At 42.6% G+C, this 18,376-nt stretch overlaps 1 long non-coding RNA gene across 1 annotated transcript in view; it reads right to left on the bottom strand.

Moving 5' to 3' along the window:
- Positions 1 to 18,076, bottom strand: part of LOC135965034 (uncharacterized) — a 48,850-nt gene extending 30,774 nt beyond the window's left edge. The window contains exons 1-6 of the long non-coding RNA XR_010577873.2: positions 17,745 to 18,076; positions 14,707 to 14,799; positions 14,000 to 14,121; positions 4,581 to 4,684; positions 3,068 to 3,147; positions 2,498 to 2,747 (exon numbers count right to left, since the gene is read on the bottom strand). This is a non-coding gene — a long non-coding RNA (uncharacterized lncRNA). The remainder of the gene's footprint in view (positions 1 to 2,497; positions 2,748 to 3,067; positions 3,148 to 4,580; positions 4,685 to 13,999; positions 14,122 to 14,706; positions 14,800 to 17,744) is intronic.
- Between the last annotated feature and the right edge of the window lie 300 nt (positions 18,077 to 18,376).

Here is an 18,376-nt window from a genome sequence, read left to right as displayed (position 1 = left end):
AAAATGCTCACTCTTATTAAAATCAATTGTAAAAAAATTTACTGAAAGTTCATTTTATGCCCAATAATGCTGGCATAAAAAAAAAAATTCTGAAATTTACAGTCTCACTGGGGAGAACAGACTAGCACATGAAATAATTAAAGCACAATTAAATCTGAAGTCCTGGAAGTTTAGTGGTAGTTCGGGGAGGGGAGGGCTCCACCACTGCAGGCTGATGTAGATATGAAAAGCTTTCACAAGGGGTTAGGAGCAAAGCCTTTGAAAGTCCCAGTTGAACTGCAGAAATATTTTCTGGGAGGGGCAGTGTTTTAAGTGCTCATTACTTTTTCATGTCTTATCTATAAATTATTGATTAGACTGCTGAACGCTGAGCTGTACTTGAAAGCAATAGTCAGGTGAGTGTGGAGAAGGAGGACTCGGGGAAGGTCTGAGAGCTGGTTGGCACCACTTGCGGGAGGGTAGGCCTGGGTAAGAGTCCCAGTGTCTGCAAGAGGATATTGACAGTCAAGGTGGATAAAGAGACACAAGGAAGAAAAGAGGCAACCAGGAGAGGAAGTTTCCCCAAAACAATTTGTCCCTGCTCTAAAATTCAGGACCACGCTTGCTGACCCACTGCATTAGTCTGTTTTGTGTTGCTAAAGTAATACCTGAAGCTGGATAATTTCTAAAGAAAAAAAGGTTTCTGTGGCTCACAGTTCTGATGGTTGGAAAGTTCAAGATTGGACATCTGCATCTGGTGAGGGTGGGCCTCAGGCTGCTTCCACTCATGGTGGAAGGTGGAGGGGAGCTGCAAATGGTGCAGAGATCAGATAGCAAGTGGGGAGGTTCCAGGATCTTCTAAACAGTCAGCTCCGGCAAGAAGTAATAGAGTGAGAACTCATTCGCCCCCACAGGAAGGTTATTAACCTATCCATGACCAGCTCCATCATCCAAACACCTCCCACCAGGTTCCACCTCCAACCCTGGGGACTGAATTTCAAGATGAGGTATGGAGGAGACAAACATTGAAACTATAGCACCCACCATTGAGTATTAAAAGAGGGGGAAGTATTTTGGCCCCTCTGGTCATTTCAAATAACCCCTGGTCCTGGGGCACAGTCACTGTCTGCAGGGGGTCTTGTATGGTCCCATCCCTTTTTGCTTATTCTCAGCCTTCAAAGAGAGGGGTAGGGAGAGATTTAAAGGATACAAAATTATAGCTAGATAGAAGGAATAAATGCCAGTACTTTATAGCGCTGCAGGATGACTACAGTTAACAATAATATATTACATAGTTTCTGGCCAGGCACAGTGGTTCACGACTGTCATCCCAGCACTTTGAGGGGCTGAGGCAGGCAGATCACCTGAGGTCAGGAGTTTGAGACCGGCCTGGCCAACATGGTGAAAGCCTGTCTCTACTAAAAGTATAAAAATTAGCTGGGTGTGGTAGCGCATGCCTGTAATCCCAGCTACTGGCAAGGCTGAAGCAGGAGAATTGCTTGAACCCAGGAGATAGAGGTTGCAGTGAGCTGAGATTGCACCACTGCACTCCAGCCTGGGCAACAGAGGGAGACTCCATCTCAAAACAAAATAATAATAATAATAATAATAATTATTATTATATATTACATAGTTTCAAATAGCTAAAAAGAGTATATACAATGTTCACAATACAAAGAAATAATAAATGTTTCTGAAGATGGATATGTTAATTATCCTGATCACTGTACATTATCTGTAATTGAAACAACACTATGTACTCCATGAATATACAATTACTATTTGTCAATTGAAAAATAGGGCCAAGCGTGGTGGTTCACTCCTGTAATCCCAGCACTTTGGGAGGCCAAGGCAGGCAAATCATTTGAGGTCAGGAATTCAAGACGAGCCTGGCCAACATGATGAAACCTCATCTCTACTAAAAATACAAAAACTAGCCAGGTGTGGTGGTGCACACCTGTAATCCCAGCTATTCGGGAGGCTAAGGTGGGAGAATTGCTTGTACCCGGGAGGTGGAGGTTACAGTGAGCTGAGATTGTGCCACTGCACTCCAGCCTGGGCAACAGAGGGAGACTCCATCTCTAAATAAATAAATAATGCACTAGAGTACGTGTGGGAAAGGCCTGAGCCACAGCAGCAGCAAACTGACTCAAGACTTCAGAGGGGAATCCTGTAAGAGCACATAATAGGCAACTGATAATAATAATAACCATTAATCGGGCAGGAACTGTCTGCCTGGGCCTGCTGTATGCATTTCTATTCAGTACCTCATTTAATCTTCAAAATCCTCCACTGAGACTGGTACTGTCCCATTGTACAGATGAGAAAAGTGATGCTCCTGGAAGGTTAAAGAGCTTGCCTGAAGGGAAGTATTGGAATGAACCCCATAATTCATCCACTGAAGGACTACCTGAATGAATACATCAATTACAAATGTCCCATAGGAATAAAAACTACCAAAATTATCAAGGTTTGTTAAGTGCCTAGAGTACTGACAAAGAACTTTCTTACGTATTGCCTCTCTCTTACCACAATTCGGCAAGGAAGACACTTACTTCCTCCTTCTAATTCTCCTTCCCAGAAAAATGTGACTCTCCCATGATCTCTCAGCTCGTAAGAGCAGATTGAGACTGGGCACACTGGCAGGGCCTATAGTCCTAGCTACTTGGGAAGGTGAGGTGAGAGGACCATTTGAGCCCAGGGGTTCGAGGCTGCAGTGAGCCTGCCGTGAGCTGCAACAGCCCAAGTGATATAGCAAGGTTTCCTCTCTGATAAAAACAAAAATGACTGAAACAAGATTCAAACCCAGATGTTCCAACACCAAAGCCCCCTCTGCTCCCACCAACGGCTCCAAGTCCAGGAATAGGAAGACAGTGTGAGGGCTGAAGGGAAAAGACGCCCTCACATGGATGAACACAGTATGACTTACAGGATTGGTGGACATTCCCATGATTACTCTTTTGATTTCACTGTATCCCATTATCTTGCATACAAAACCCTCCTTTTTCCAAAATGGAATTTTGTTTTGGTTGGGGGTAACTCTGGTGGACAGCAGGGAAGGTGAGCACAGTCAAAGACAGCATCCTACCCTAAAACTAGTCTTGAGCAAGAAGAAAGGCTTGATCACAGTGATCTCCAGGATTAAGAGAGGTGACGCCAGCAGAATGTCTGGGGTTTGGGAAACAGAAGAAAAGGGGCATAGGGAAACAAGAACAGACTTGAAAGGCGGCATTGGGGCTTGGCTGGTGAGAAACCTACCTGGTCCGTGCCACTGGGGATATTACCATGGCAGTGGGAATAAGGACCCAGCCCCCAGCAGCCACCCAACAAAGTCAACCCTCTCTTGGAAAGACAGTGTGGAAATCATTATGATAATGCAGTTCCTTGCCAGCTTTGCCGTTGGGAACACCAGGCAGAACCCTTGAGCCAGACTTTCTCAGAATGGAAGAACTAGAGGAGTTGCTGCCATGGCAACGCATTTCCCCTGCCCATTTATACCATCGGTGAGCTGGGGGAGATCCCTGGAGGAAGTGGATCCCCACCTCCTTCACCAAGGCAGGGAAATCGCCAAGGACACACAGATGGAGATGAGCCTTAGGGAATGTTCCCTCTAGCCTGAATGGCTGCTGGAGTTGCCATGGCAACCGGATTCCTTGCCCACCAAACCATGAAGGAGGGAGATCAGCTTCAGCTGCAGGAGCCCGTCTGTGCCAGCACAACTCCCGGGCCCCCAATCTGGCGAGCTCTAGCGAGGGTGCACCTTAGGTGAGAGGCATCCCTGGGAGTCCAGACGTTTCCTGTGGTGCCTGGAAGGACTGACTCTTAGCTCCTTCCATGGAAGGACATGCCAATGCCGTCCAGGAGAACAAAAGGCATGTCTAAGGAAGATGCATGGATGGTTGCTGTCAATCTCAACAGTGGTTTTGTCATTGGGAAGCCTTTGAATTGCATGTGTCATACTAAGCTTTATTTTTGTCTCTGTTTTTTGTTTGTCTGTTTTGTCTGTCTTTTTGAGACAGGGTCTCACTCTGGCACCCAGACTAGAGGGCAGTGCTGCGATCATAGATCACTGCAGCCTTGAACTCCTGGCCTCAAGCAATCCTCCTGCCTCAGCCTCCCAAGTAGCTGGGACTACAGGCACGCACCACAACCCCTAGCTAATTATTTGTTTGTTTATTTATTTTTTTATTTATACAGATGAGGTCTTGCTATGTTGCCCAGGTTGATCTCAAACTCCTGGGTTCAAGCCATCCTCCCGCCTTGGCCTCCCAAAGTGCTGGGATTACAGGCATGAGCCACCAAGCAGGCCCTGTCTCTGTTCTTGAGTTCTCTTGGGCAAATCCTTTAACTAATACTAATGTAGCTAATATTCAAATAGGTGGGTTTTGTCTCTTGAGGGCAAAAGAAGTAGAAAGGGGAGGTGGGAATCTCTGTGGGAGAAAACTTCTAATAAGTTAATTTTTAAAAAAATTTTACATTCAGGAGGTACATGTGCAAGTTTGTCATATGGATATATTGCATAATGGTGAATTAGGGCTTCTCATGTACCCATCACCCAAATAGTAAACATTGTACCCAATAGGTCTCTTTTTAACACGTACCCTTTTCCTACTGATCCAGACCCCGTAAGAGGGAAAGGGGTCCTGATCCAGACCCCTTAAGAGGGTTCTTAGATCTCACATAAGAAAGAATTCAGGGCGAGTCGCTAGAGTAAAGTCAAAGCAAGTTTACTAAGAAAGTAGAGAAATAAAAGAATGGCTATGCCATAGACAGAGCAGCCCCAAGGGTTGCTGGTTGCCCATTTTTATGGTTATTTCTTAACGATGTGCTAAACAAAGGGCGGATTATTCATGCCTCCCCTTTTTAGACCATATAGGGTAACTTCCTGACATTGCCATGACATTCGTAAACTGTTATGGTGTATAGCAGTGAGGACGACCAGAGGTCACTCTTGTCATCATCTTGGTTTTGGTGAGTCTTGGCCAGCTTCTTTACTGCAAACTGTTTTATTAGCAAGGTCTTTATGACCTATATTTTGTGCCAACCTCCTATCTCATCCTGTGACTTAGAATGCCTTAACCATCTGGGAATGCAGCCCAGTAGGTCTCAGCCTCATTTTACCCAGCTCCTATTCAAGATAGAGTTGCACTGGTTCACACACCTCTTACATTTCCGCTCTCCCTTTTATAAAAGAACCCTTAATCCTAAGGGTTGTAGAGGGACAAAGATTCATCTTCTGTAACTTCTTCAGGCTGAATAGGGGTGATGATTCCTGCCTATTAGAGTCTCTTGTGTTAGGGGTAGAGGGGAGATCTATCAGAAAGCATCAGTGTGGTAAGGGCCATTCATAACTCTTAAGTTCTGACAAAAGGTGCTCTCTGAAAAAATAGTAAGAGTTCAGTTTAAGACAATGTTGAGTAAGCTTATCCTGCATTCCTATACAGAGTAAAACAGCAATATATTCCACAACAGTAAAGCAAAATAAGTAAAATTATTCCAAGTAAACTAAATTAGAAGGCTTTCCATGAACTGGGCAACTGTTGGAACCAAGCTGAGATGCGGTTGCCAGCTGATTGCAATTTGCCCAGAATTAGAATATTGATTTAGATTTTTGTATTACGTATCCTTCTTGTTTTTTCTGAACAGCAGTCAGAGATCACTAGTTGGTTCACAGGAATAAGCAGGGTTAGCCTAAATTGTAGAAACAAACTTAAAAACAACTGATGAGAAAAATTTAATACAAGCGTACCATAGTTTCTGAAACGTAACTTCTCTCTCCAGTTTCCCATTTTTATTAAAGACAAATCACGGTAAGACTGATTTGCTTTATTATACTTGGCCTAATTATGTGTATAAAGTGCAGCAAGAATAATTGTTTTTCACATAAGCTCTTTTTAAATTGGCTTTGATGGAACTCTATTGCATAGAAGGAATCTTAGATAAGACTTTTTTAGAGCCCAACCCTGCCATGGGTTTGTACCCTCAAATACCTATGAGTTGAGTAAATTCTTCTTTTCTTGGAATCCAAAGATAACTTGGGGTTCCTGGACCTGTTAGAAAGTGACATTCTTTACTTACCACAGGTCAGAAACCCTGTACAGGGACTCTTTAGGCAAGGTATGAGGCCAGCTCCTCAAACGGCTTTTATTGACTTTATGAGTCAAGTTTGATTCCTTAAAGGAAAGCATCCATTCCAGTCAAAGCCTTGGTAGAATAACCAATTTCTCCAATGTTGTCCTGTGGCAAAAGAAAACAGGTTCTTATTGCACTTATGAAAATAACTATATTGCCATAAATTAAGATCTTACAAATAGTTTCCAAATTCTAGAGCAATCAGGTAGAGAGAAACAAATATGCTCCAGATTTTGTTCAAAGGAGTACACTTTGCTCAATTGTTAAAAGCTGTAAATAACTGAAAAGAAAAGTTTTCTGGACTCTGGAAAGCAAAACAAAGGATCAGCAATGTTTTAAGCAAAAAGTGAAAAAGATTTTTTTAGACTGTTGTTGGTGCAGTCAATTCATTTAACTCCTGTTCTGCTTGATATGTATGAACATTCCAGTTCTCCATGTGTCCTGAAACTTTTTTCCTCTATTATAATGTCACAATCTCCAAAGTTATCAGAAACTTGCATTTAAGAACTTCTGTCAAAGTCCTGGCCGGGCATGGTGGCTTACGCCTATAATCACAGCACTTTGGGGGCCAAGGCAAGTGGATCACCTGAGGCCAGGAGTTCGAGACCAGCCTGGCCAACATGGTGAAACCCCATCTTTACTAAAAATACAAAAATTAGCCAGCCGTGGTGGCACATGCTTATTATCCCAGCTACTAGGAAGGCTGAGGCAGGAGAATCACTTGAACCTGGAAGGCAGATGTTGCAATGAGCCGAGATCACAACACTGCACTTCAGCCTCGGTAACAGAGTAAGACTCCATCTCAAAAAAAAAAAAAGTCCTATAGCTGATTATAAACCATCTCCTAAAGAGGATTAAAACATGACAACAATTATCTGTGGATGACAAAACATCTTAAGACAGCCACAGTCAAAAACTCGATTGACAAAGAAATTTGGTTACCTCTATGGCATACAATGATTTTAACATAAAAATGATTAATAACATACACTAGGTCATACCAGATTTATAGGAGTTTCCCATAATTTTGGATCATGTACCAATAACACATTTATACAAATACAGCCAAAAAAAAAAACAAACACTATTTCACATTTGATAATGCTCCCTGTATGACCTTTATACCAAATAAGCCAAATGTTACTGTTGCATTAGTGCATTATTGATGTCAAACCCAATTCTTAATAAAACCTTACAGACAAGTGTATTTAATCTTAATCAATTTGACCATAAGGTAAGATTCTCATAAACCTTTTATAACGCTTTATAATTTTTGTCAAAGACCAGATCATAAGCAGGTTTTTGCTTGAAAAAAAGTATGCATTTATTACAATGTTTAATTTACAGAAAAACTGAATACCCCTTTGACTTTAGCCAATATGTTTGCACACAGAATCTCTTCCACAACTGTTCAGACCTTCAGATTTTTCCCATCTCACTTAAAACCATCCTTTTACCCTCTAAAGTTAGGCAAGAAATCCACATTTCTATGCCTTCTTATAATCTTTTACCAAAAGTACATTCTACTTTCCTTACATGTCTAGTGTATCTAACTTTTTCTTCAGTGGTCACAATTACATATTACAATGTTAGCTCTGAGTGATGCTTATTTGTGATGAAAACCTTGGTAAGTTCAGGATTTTAATTATGTGCTAGGTGTGGAGCCTAGCCCAGGACACACCAGGCAAAAGTAAGTGCAGATAAGGGCTGACTTTTTCCAGCACAGCTAGAGGCATGGCTAACTCCACATGTCCCCAGGCCTTATCTAGAATCTAATGCTCCAAAGGAGATACATTGAACAATTTTTAAAAGTCAAAGAAGCAGTTTATGACCTTAAAGCATTTAGCAAATTTAATATCTGACCTGCATAACTTAGACCAAATGTTTTTATTTTACCAATAATCTTTAAAGCTGTTTTTATTTCCTAAAGATTGCTAAAGTCACATGAACTAAATAAAAGGCATTACACTTTTTACTTTTCTGACATTTGATTTAGGTTCTTCTTATTATTAAATCAATTAATCAAAGCTCTTTTATATTACACACACATAATACATATAAATACATAGACCGACAGAAGATAAAGGACCCATTCGTTCCCTAAGCCAGGAATTGGACCCAAAACTGGGGCCATCATTGCGAAAAGAGAAAGTATGGCCACATGGTTACGAGGTCAAGCTCCCAAGGAAATGAGTGACCAGTTTTTTGGGCCTTCTTGAACAGCAGGCTTACATGTGTCCTAAGCCTGTGTTCTATCCTAAGGTACCCCTCTTATGACAGAACAGTACAGAAAGACATACAAAGCACCCCAAATTCACTACAGTTAAAGGCGAGCCTCACAAATCCTTTTTCCCATTAATCAAAACTTTACAGGAGATAAACAATCATTTTTACCATTCAACCAGTTTGCACAGACAGAGAAAGAGAGAGAGACAAAAGCATTGCCTGAAGCAGGGTGGGGAAGGCGAGGCACAGCAACCCTGAGAAATTCAGGCAGCCGCTTCTCGGTAGTGAAGGGATCTTTTCCAGCAGTCCCATCAGCTCTCAAGTTTCCCCTTTTAGGGAGAAGAAAGCTCCCCATGTCCCACGATCCTGTACATGCCTAATCCTGTCACCCACAGCTGTCAGCAAAGAGTGCAAGGCAGATTAATCCAAAGAGAATAACAGTTAATATCCCATAGTGCCAAACCTGTTCTTAACTGAGAGGGACTTTGTGAGAAGGACTTTACTGAGAGGGGCACTCACCCCCTAAATCTTAGAAGGGGCTCTAACCACTCCTAAATTGGGCCTCTAACCCAAGGTTGGTCAAGTGTCCTTGACTTTTATTAAGAGGGGCCTCTAAGCCACTGTCTTAGGAGAGACTCTAACTCCCTTGAGTTGGACCTCTAACCTACTCCCATCCTCTACCCGGGAACCCCACCACTTACCCAAAGTTGTCTAATCAGTGCTGCAGTCTATTTCCTTTGGATTGGGGGGTCTCCTCAGTATCAACTTTTTGGGGGGTTTACCAGAAAGATGTTACCAGACCCCACCACTTACCGGGGGTTTCCACACTATCGTCCCATCTGTGGTCACCAGAAAGATATTACAGGACCCCAAACTTACCCAAAGTTAACCTTTGGGTCAGGGGTTTCTGCACTATAGTCCCTTCTCTGGTCAACAGAAAGATGGTACAGGAAAGGGGTCCCAATTCAGACCCCAAGAGAGGGTTCTTGGGTCTCATGCAAGAAAGAATCCAGGGTGAGTCTGTAAAGTGAAAGCAAGTTTAATAAGAAAGTAGATATATAAAAGAATGGCTATTCCATAAGCAGAGCAGCTCCGAGGGCTGCTGGTTGCTCATTTTTATGGTTATTTCTTGATGATAAATGAGAGGTGGATTATTCATGCCTCCCCTTTTTAGACCATATGGGGTAACTTTCTGACGTTGCCATGGCATTTGTAAACTGTCATGGCACTGGTGGGAGTGTAGCAGTGAGGACGACCAGAGGTCACTCTCGTCGCCATCTTGGTTTTGATGGGTTTTGGTCACCTTCTTTACTGCAACCTGTTTTATCAGCAAAGTCTTTATGACCTGCATTTTGTGTCGACCTCCTATCTCATCCTGTGACTAGAAAGCCTTAAGCATCTTAGAATGCAGCGCAGTAGGTCTCAGCCTCATTTTACCCAGCCCCTATTCAAGATGGAGTTGCTCTGGTTCACACACCTCTGACACTTCCTTTCCCCGTTTTGGAATCCACAGTGTCTATTGTTTCCATCTCTATGTCCATGTGTGGCCATTGTTTAACTCCCACTTATAAATGAAAACGCACAGGATTTGATTTTCTGTTTCTGAGTTATTTCACCTAAGATAATGGCCTCCCGCTCCACCCATGTTGCTGCAAAAGACATGATTTCATTCTTTTTGGTGGCTGAGTAGTATTCCATGGTGTATATGTATCAATCGTCATTTTCTTCATCCAATCATCCATTGAAGGATATTTAGGTTGATTTTATGACTTTGCTATTATGAACAATGCTGTGATAAACATGAGTGCAGGTGTCTTTTCTGTGTAATGATTTCTTTTCTGGGGAGGTAGATACCCGGGAGTGGGAGAGCTAGGCCAAATGGTAGTTCCATTTTTAGTTCTTTGAGGAACCTCCATGCTGTTTTCCATAGAAATTGCACTAATTTACATTCCCACCAACAGTGTATAAGTGCTTCCTTTTCTCCACATCTGTTGTTTTTTGACTGCTTAGTAATAGCCATTCTGACGGTATAAGGTGGTATCTCACTGAGACTTTAATCGGCACTTCACTGATGGTTAGTGATATTGAGCATTTTTTATGTATATCGGCTGCTTGCATGAGGTTCAAATTTTAATATCCAAATTATGTGTGTATGATTAATGTGATTAAAATTTAAAAGAAATGGAAAATAAATGGAAATAGAGCCATTCAAAGAGCCAAAAGGCATGACTTCAATAGTCCTAAGACTGTCGATATGAAGAAGCGTGTTACTCAATTAAAGCACGGAGACCTCAGGGTCTGCATTCCCGTGCACCACCATATTCTGCTTGTCAAATCCAGAGACTCACATGAGTGGAGGATGAATAAAACACACTGATTTATATTTGGTTGGTCTTTTTATTTCATTTCCTCTAACTGGGTCATTTTCATTTCCATTTGAGTTCAGAAAATCAGCATCCCTTGACACGTGACGGGGGTGGGAGGTAAATTAAGGCCACATGGCTAAACTTGCATTAATAAGAAGAACGAACTGAATTTATGTTACCATCATTTTACCATCCGAGGACTACACAGAGGCATGGCACAGTGACCTCGGCGCAAGATGCTGGCTGCAGGTAACGTGTCACACTCCCATGTGACCACAATGACAGCGACCATATATCGGGTTCCTATTCTGTGTCACACACTGTGCTCCAGGCTTACGTAAATTCTTTCTTTTCATCCTCACAACAACACAGGGGAGGAGGTATTATTATTCCCAAAGCACAATTGATGGAACTGAGGCTAAGAGAGGTTAAGCAGTTTTTGCCTAAGGGCACTTGGAAAGTAAATATAAAATGCCCAGGCAATGCCCAAACCCAGTTCTGGTGCAAAGCAGGTGCCCTTGACTCCTATAGCCTAAGCTTTCTGGGTGGTTCTGTACATAGAAGCTGCCTACCTCGCCAGTGGCATCTGGATTTATTGGAATAGGATAATACAAATAAAATCGAGGGAATGATTAACAATTTCCTCCTCACATTTTTCATTTAAACTCAAATCCTCCAACAATACCACTGTTTGCTCTATCAACTTCAGGCTGTCTCTCCTATGCCTTCCCTTCCGCCGCTATGAGCTTTGCTTGTGTGGTCTGATTAGCTCTCAAATGCCACAATAATTCTACAATTTATATTTCATGTCAATGCATACAGAGTCCCTACTTCCAAATGTGCAAAGCTAGTTTTATTTCAGATGCTATAAGAAGAAGGAAGATGAATGAAAAAAAGAAAAAGAAACATACAAATCTCTTAAAAACCTTACAAATCCACTGGAAAAATGAATATATTTCAAGCCAATAGTTGATCAGCATGTTATATCCAAGTATCTATGTAAAATTACTCAGTCTCACTAATTGTCAAATATGCAAGTTAAAATCAGACGCCATCTCTTCTTATCTATCTCATTCTATTTATTTGCAGAGGTATGTTTAAATGCATACAAACACACACACAAACAAATAGTGCTAATAAAATTGCAGTGGGAGTGGGCCTCTCATCTATTGCTGATAGGATTTTAGTTTGCATCTGTCTTTCTCAAGGGCCACTGGGCAAGATGAATAGATAGATAGATAGATAGATAGATAGATAGATAGATAGATAGATAGATACACACCCACACGCACACGCACACGCACACACACACACGCACACGTATATATGTGCTCCAGAAGTGTTTCTACCACTTGGCCCAGTGATTCACTTTGTAGATATCTACCCTAAGGAATGAAACTGAGAATACAAGATTTACCTAAACGCTATTTATCATTGCTTTATAGTAGTAAAAACTATAAAAACAACTGAGATGTTGGCAAGAGGGAGACCAGTTAAATAAATCCTGGTACAGTCATATGAGGTGGACTATTGTGAAGCTATTGAAATTATGTTTTTGAGAAATATTTAAAGACCTCAAGAAATGGCCACCTTATACAGTTAAGTGAAAACAGGATACAAAACTTATGTAGAATATGATTCCAATCTTGTAATAGAAATTAGATAGATAGATAGATGATAGATAGATAGATGTGTCATTATACTAAAACATTATCAAATACATTTTTCTTTTTAGAAAACGTGGACAGAAAGGACACTGAAATTTAATAGCACTTGTATTTTGTGGGCTATTAATTATATTCTTCATATTTTTCTGTACTTTTTAAATGGTCAGAATGACTACTTCTATAGCCAGAAAAAAATAATGATGCTACTTTTAAAAAAAAACAATCCAGGCATAGTGGTACATGCCTGTAGTCCCAGCTACTCAGGAGGCTGAAGCAGGAGGATCCCTTGAACTCAGCAGTTTGAGGCTATAGTGAGCTATCATCACACCACTCCACTCTAGCCTGGACGACAGAGCAAGACCTCTTTTCTTCTTCTTCTTCTTAAAGACTAGTTTGATAGTAGGGACTCCATTTTAACAACAACAGTAACAAAAAAGCAAAATAGTAAATGAGCCTGGCCACAACCATTTATTGCCAGCATTTCCTGCCTCTCCTCATTCCCACAAAAGGGGCTAACTAGGGCATGGAAGAACAATCCAAACTGGGATTGCCACCATTAATCCTGTGAAATACAATGACTTTTCTACGTGGGCTTGGTGACATAGATTTTTGCCGTTAGTGTCTGTAAAAGGAAGACCATTGGTAACTTGCATAGAAACATTAGGTTAGGCATTCTAAGTCACAGGATGAGATAGGAGGTCAGCACAAGACACAGGTCACTTACTACATTAAGATATAGTAACATTGTATACAGATATCAAACTATCACAGGTACCCCCAAAATATGTACAACTCATATATCAATTAAATCTGTATATATATAAATAATAATTGTTTCAAATACCTAGTAGAAGCTGTGTTGAATAAGGTCATGGCCTTTTCAGAGGAGAAGGAAAGCTGTGTCATACTCTGAGTACCTATTTCTAGCACTTTCCTTTGTATAAAGATAGCATGACTAGGTTACAACAAAAGAATCTTAGGAAAAGTCACTACCAAGAGGGAGTCAGTCATGTGAAAGGGTCAGGGGAAGAAAGAGCAAGACAAGTGTGTGGGAGGGGCATTGCAGACACACTGCCCAACAGACAGAAAATAGACATCCGAATATCAACAGCGGTCCCCATGGTCACGGGGCATCACTCATATCCATGACTTTGCTCTCTGAACTCGATTATCTCAAATACGTGAAAACATTATCAATCAGCCTTCCAGAAAAATACCAACTAATGAGGCACCTTTTCGTTTCTTTCATTTGTCTATGTTATAAGTTTCAAAGTAAACCTTCCTGAAATAGACAGCAAATTTATTAAAATATGTTTTAATGAGTGGCCCTCCCCATTTCCCCTTTCCCGTTACTCTCTATTTCTCTCAGGAGAAAAATAAGAAAATTTATTCAAATTCTTTTGCAATTGATTATGTGTTGATTAGTGGTCCTGGGTTTTGTTGTTGTTGTTTTTAACCTTTTTTAAAAAGCTGGGTTGGCACAGTGGCTCACGCCTCTTATCCCAGCACTTCGGGAGGCTGAGGCAGGCAGATCACTTTAGGTCAGGAGTTCCAGACCAGCCCGACCAACATGGTGAAACCCCATCTCTACTAAAAATACAACAATTAGCCAAGCATAGTGGTACACACCTGTACTCCCAGCTACTCAGGATGCTGAGGCAGGAGAATCGTTTGAACCTCGGAGGCAGAGGTTGCAGTGAGCCGAGACCACGCCACTGCACTCCAGCCTGGGTGACAGAGCCTGATTGCGTCTAAAAAACCAAAATATTAATTAAAGTATGCTCAATTCGTTTTGATAATCTCTTTATAGGCATAAAGAAATAGCCAAGGAGGTTCATCATTGCCATGAGAAGATCAGCAATCTATCAGCTTCAAATGCAGTGTGGATTAAATGCTTCTATGCAGGCAATCCTCCCTCCGGGATTCCCACTGGCCAGATTCAATGTAGCCTGGTGTAGCATGTGTGGAGCACCACAAGCAAAGCCTGTGAGATACAGAGAGGGAATGAGCTGAAGAAGGTAGACTTGTATGCTAGGCCAGCCCAGGTCTGCTCCTGAAAAGGCAGGACTTAGTGGAAAATTCCTAGATCCTGTAATCCCAGAGCAGGGGAAAGGAGGTTGCTGGGCTGTGGTGCAGGTGCACAACGAGAAAAGTTACATAAGTATGGCACAGAGAGAATTTCAGGACCCATGCCCCCAAACCCAGGCCCGGAAAATATGCCTTTGCTGAGTAACAGAACTCGTACCTTACGTGGTAGTGTATATTGTTTCTGGATGCTGACAGAACTTTTTAAGATTTGGATAAATTACCGAGGGCCCTTTTAAGGAGACTCTCACCCCAGGAAGACTGCTGATTATCACAGCTGCAGAAGGGGGACCCCAGGAAGCCCAGGTCTGTGTCTTTGGTAAGAAAAACATCACGCAGAGAGCCTGGAGGATTTTTATTAAGCAAAAGATTCACAGGTTACCAAAATAATATAAAAGCCAAGTTTCATTTAAAACACACAACTGTAGGAAACCTTCCATATAACCTCAAGATCCTCACCAATCTATTTATTGCAGAAAAGATGCTAAAAATATTCCAGGTCTATGGAAGAAGTCTGGAAAAAAATCCATAATTAAATTTTGGAATTTAGATGATGACAGGATGTAGAATAAAGAAAGACTCAGAGATCTTTAGGGTTGATCAGGTGTGGCCATATGGAGGAAGCGATTTGGGGAACTTTATTTCCAATGTGTTGGGAACATAATGGCAGAGGAAGATGAAAGATCTCAGGAATGTCTACAGTAAGGCATGGACTGGAATAACCACACATGCCAAGTGAGGCTGCTTAACCCTAGCACCTCGAAAGGAGCAATTCTGGCTTACAGTCAGCCTTGGTAAAGATACCCTTGTCTGCTCTGGGTCAGATTAGGGGGTTCCAGAATGTTCTGCATACTCCCCAATTTTCTTTCTAAAGCAAAGTCTGCCCTACTCTAGGAATCTAGGGTCTCCCAGAGATCCTGTTACTCAGGAAAGATAATTGCATCCTGGAGACTCCTGGGATCCAAGCCTCTGGTCAACGGGCTTCAGTATCTAAATTCATATTTGGATGAGTTCAGTTAGTCAAAAAGCTGGGGATCAGAAGTTGAAGCCCAGGAGTTCGAGACTGCGGTGAGCTACAGTCATGCCACTACAATACAGCCTGGGCAACAGAACGAGAGACCTGTTTCTAAAAAAGAAAAGGAGGATGAAGAACAAAATGATTTGCAATGCTCATAAAATACACGGGGAAAGGAAGCATGTGGCAGAGAAAAGCACAGGAAATGGTAGATACAAGATGGGTCGGCTGGGCGCGGTGGCTCACGCCTGTAATCCCAGCACTTTGGGAGGCCGAGGCGGGTGGATCACGAGGTCAGGAGATCAAGACCATCCTGGCTAACACGGTGAAACCCCGTCCTTAATAAAAATACAAAAAAGTAGCCAAGCATGGTGGCAGGTGCCTGTAGTCCCAGCTACTTGGGAGGCTGAGGCAGGAGAATGGCATGAACCCAAGAGGCAGAGCTTGCAGTGAGCTGAGATCTTGCCCCTGCACTCCAGCCTTGGCAACAGAGCGAGACTCCATCTCAAAAAAAAAAAAAAAAAGACAGGTTGAGATAAGATAATACAGCTTAGTTTACTCTTTATACGGAAGGTAAGTAATTAGAAACAACAGGTAGATTTTTCTAGCCCTTTCTACTCATATAAAACCAAAAAAAAAAAAAAAAAGCAAAAAAAAAAAAACCATGTTGAGCGGTGGGAAACACAGGACAGGTTCTTTCCCATAGTTATCAGAGATAGCTGCCCCCTCATGTTAGATCTGAATCGAGAAAAAAAAAAAAATGCTGCCCCTTTGCAGAGATGAGGAAGAAGGAGGGAGGGAGGGAGGGATGGAAGGAAGGAAGGATCAGTAGCCATGGGACATGACACTTGCCTGTCCCAGAAGGGCAGCTTTGCCATAGCCCATAATTCAAGGTGGCTGATACAGACTAAATAAGTCAACATGCAATGAGCACCTACTAAGCCCAAGATCTGGAGGCTGTGGGAAATACAAAGATGGGTAGGGTATGGCTCCTTGATCCCGGGTTTGCAATCATCTAGAGGGAACCAGGCCAGAATAAGAATAAGAAGGAAATCCAGGCTGGATATAGTAGCTCACGCCTGTATTCCCAGCACTTTGGGAGGCTGAGGTGGGCAGATCACCTGAGATCAGGAGTTTGAGACCAGCCTGGCCTACATGGCGAAACCTCATCTCTACTAAAAATACAAAAATTAACTGGGTATAGTGGTGGGCGCCTGTAATCCCAGCTACTTGGGAGACTGAGGCAGGAGAATCACCGGAACCCGGGAGGTGGAGGTTGCCGTGAGCCAAGATTGTGCCGCTGCACTCCAGCCTGAGTGACAAAGTGAGTCTCCACCTCAAAAAAACAAAAAGAAAACAAAGTAAATCCAGTCTTTAGGATCATAATAAACCAACCCTAAGGATGCCAAACCATGTATTCAGGAGAAGAACAGCAATCTGCTCAAATGTAAGCCAAAGGCAGTAGCTCTCAGCCCTGGCCAGCCTGCCACGTAGACATCGTTTGTGATTTTGGGGGTTGCCAACTAAGAACACCAAATCACAATCCCTTTTTGGCCCCTGGTAGCCCACAGTCCAGTGTTTCACATCTCTGAAGGCCTGGTAGCCCACAGTCCAGTGTTTCACATCTCTGAAGGTTCTCTGGTATCTCAAGCAAGGTGTGAGCTTAAAAGTAAGAACTCCCTAGATTCAAATCGTGACTACCCCATCTACCATGTGACCTTGGGCAAGTTACATAACCTCTCTGTGCCTCAGTTACCTATTCTGTAAAGTAAATACCTTCTTTGCCACATTGTTGAGAAAATTAAGTGAGCCAATACTTGCAAAGCATTGAGAAGAGTGTCTGACATATAGTAAGCGCTGAATAAATGTTAGCTACTTTTATTTTAAAGGCCTTTGTTTAGGAAGTCCTTATTATTCCTTATCAGCCAATACCTTCACAGGAATGAGCAAGAAGATACATAGGTTTAAGAGGGTGGAGGTGGAGAGAAGTGGAGTGAGGAGTTAAAAGAGTAGCAGAAAACAAAAAGCTGTTTCTCAGTGCCGCTGGGTATCTGTCACCATGGTGATTTGGGGCTGGGACTCGGGGGAAGGCGCACAGTGAAAGCAGCTGCCTGGGCGCCTCTCAGCCCCACCCTGGATCTGGCTCATCTTGGCACTCGTCCTCGTTTCTTCCTAGGGCCTTTCTTTGGGTTTACCTGGCATCCTCTTTGATGAGATAGGAAAGAACATGGACAAATGCATGAGAGAAATAAAGTTAGAAAACTAGTTACTCACCAAACATTCTGTAAAACTACAGTCAATGTGGAAGCCCGAGTGATGCCCACTTTCAAACACCGCTGCCCCCACCAGTGACTCAGTCTAGAACAAGTAGAGTCTGAATAGAGAACACCCTCCATCAGCTCCCACTCCCACCCCACACCCAGCTGAGAGAGCTGCCCAGGGCGGGTGAGAGTTAGGAGGGACTGTCGCGTCAGCCGCGGGGAGCGCGTCAACCTCATTTAACTCTGCAGAAGCATTTCCTCCTTGTTTGTACTTAGAACAAAGCAGGAATCCATTCTTTCACAGAGCACTGCTGCTGTCCTGAGCGGGCCGCTTTTCTGGTAGCCAACCGAAATGTCTAGGCGCCCCCTAGTGGTAAAGGTTTGTGCCGTGGCTGTGGAGAAGGCACCTAAGATCCTGAAAGGTGATGGGAAGGGTTTGGGAAGGCGCCTTCTTCCCTCCCCTGTGCAAATGGACGTGCCAAACATTTGCTGCACCAGAGGCCACCTTGGCTCATTTCTCTGCCAGACACTATGGTGGGAGGTGAGATGCTTGCTGGGCAGAGACCAAATTTAATTTTCTGCTTGTTTCCATAAGTAAACTGTCTGTCCCTTGTCAGACCTTCTCCTTAAGCTCTTTCTGCCTCA

This window comes from Macaca fascicularis, chromosome 9 (assembly GCF_037993035.2).
Source record: "Macaca fascicularis isolate 582-1 chromosome 9, T2T-MFA8v1.1".
Classification (NCBI taxonomy): Eukaryota; Metazoa; Chordata; class Mammalia; order Primates; family Cercopithecidae; genus Macaca; species Macaca fascicularis.
This window is presented reverse-complemented; position numbering and strand designations above follow the sequence as displayed.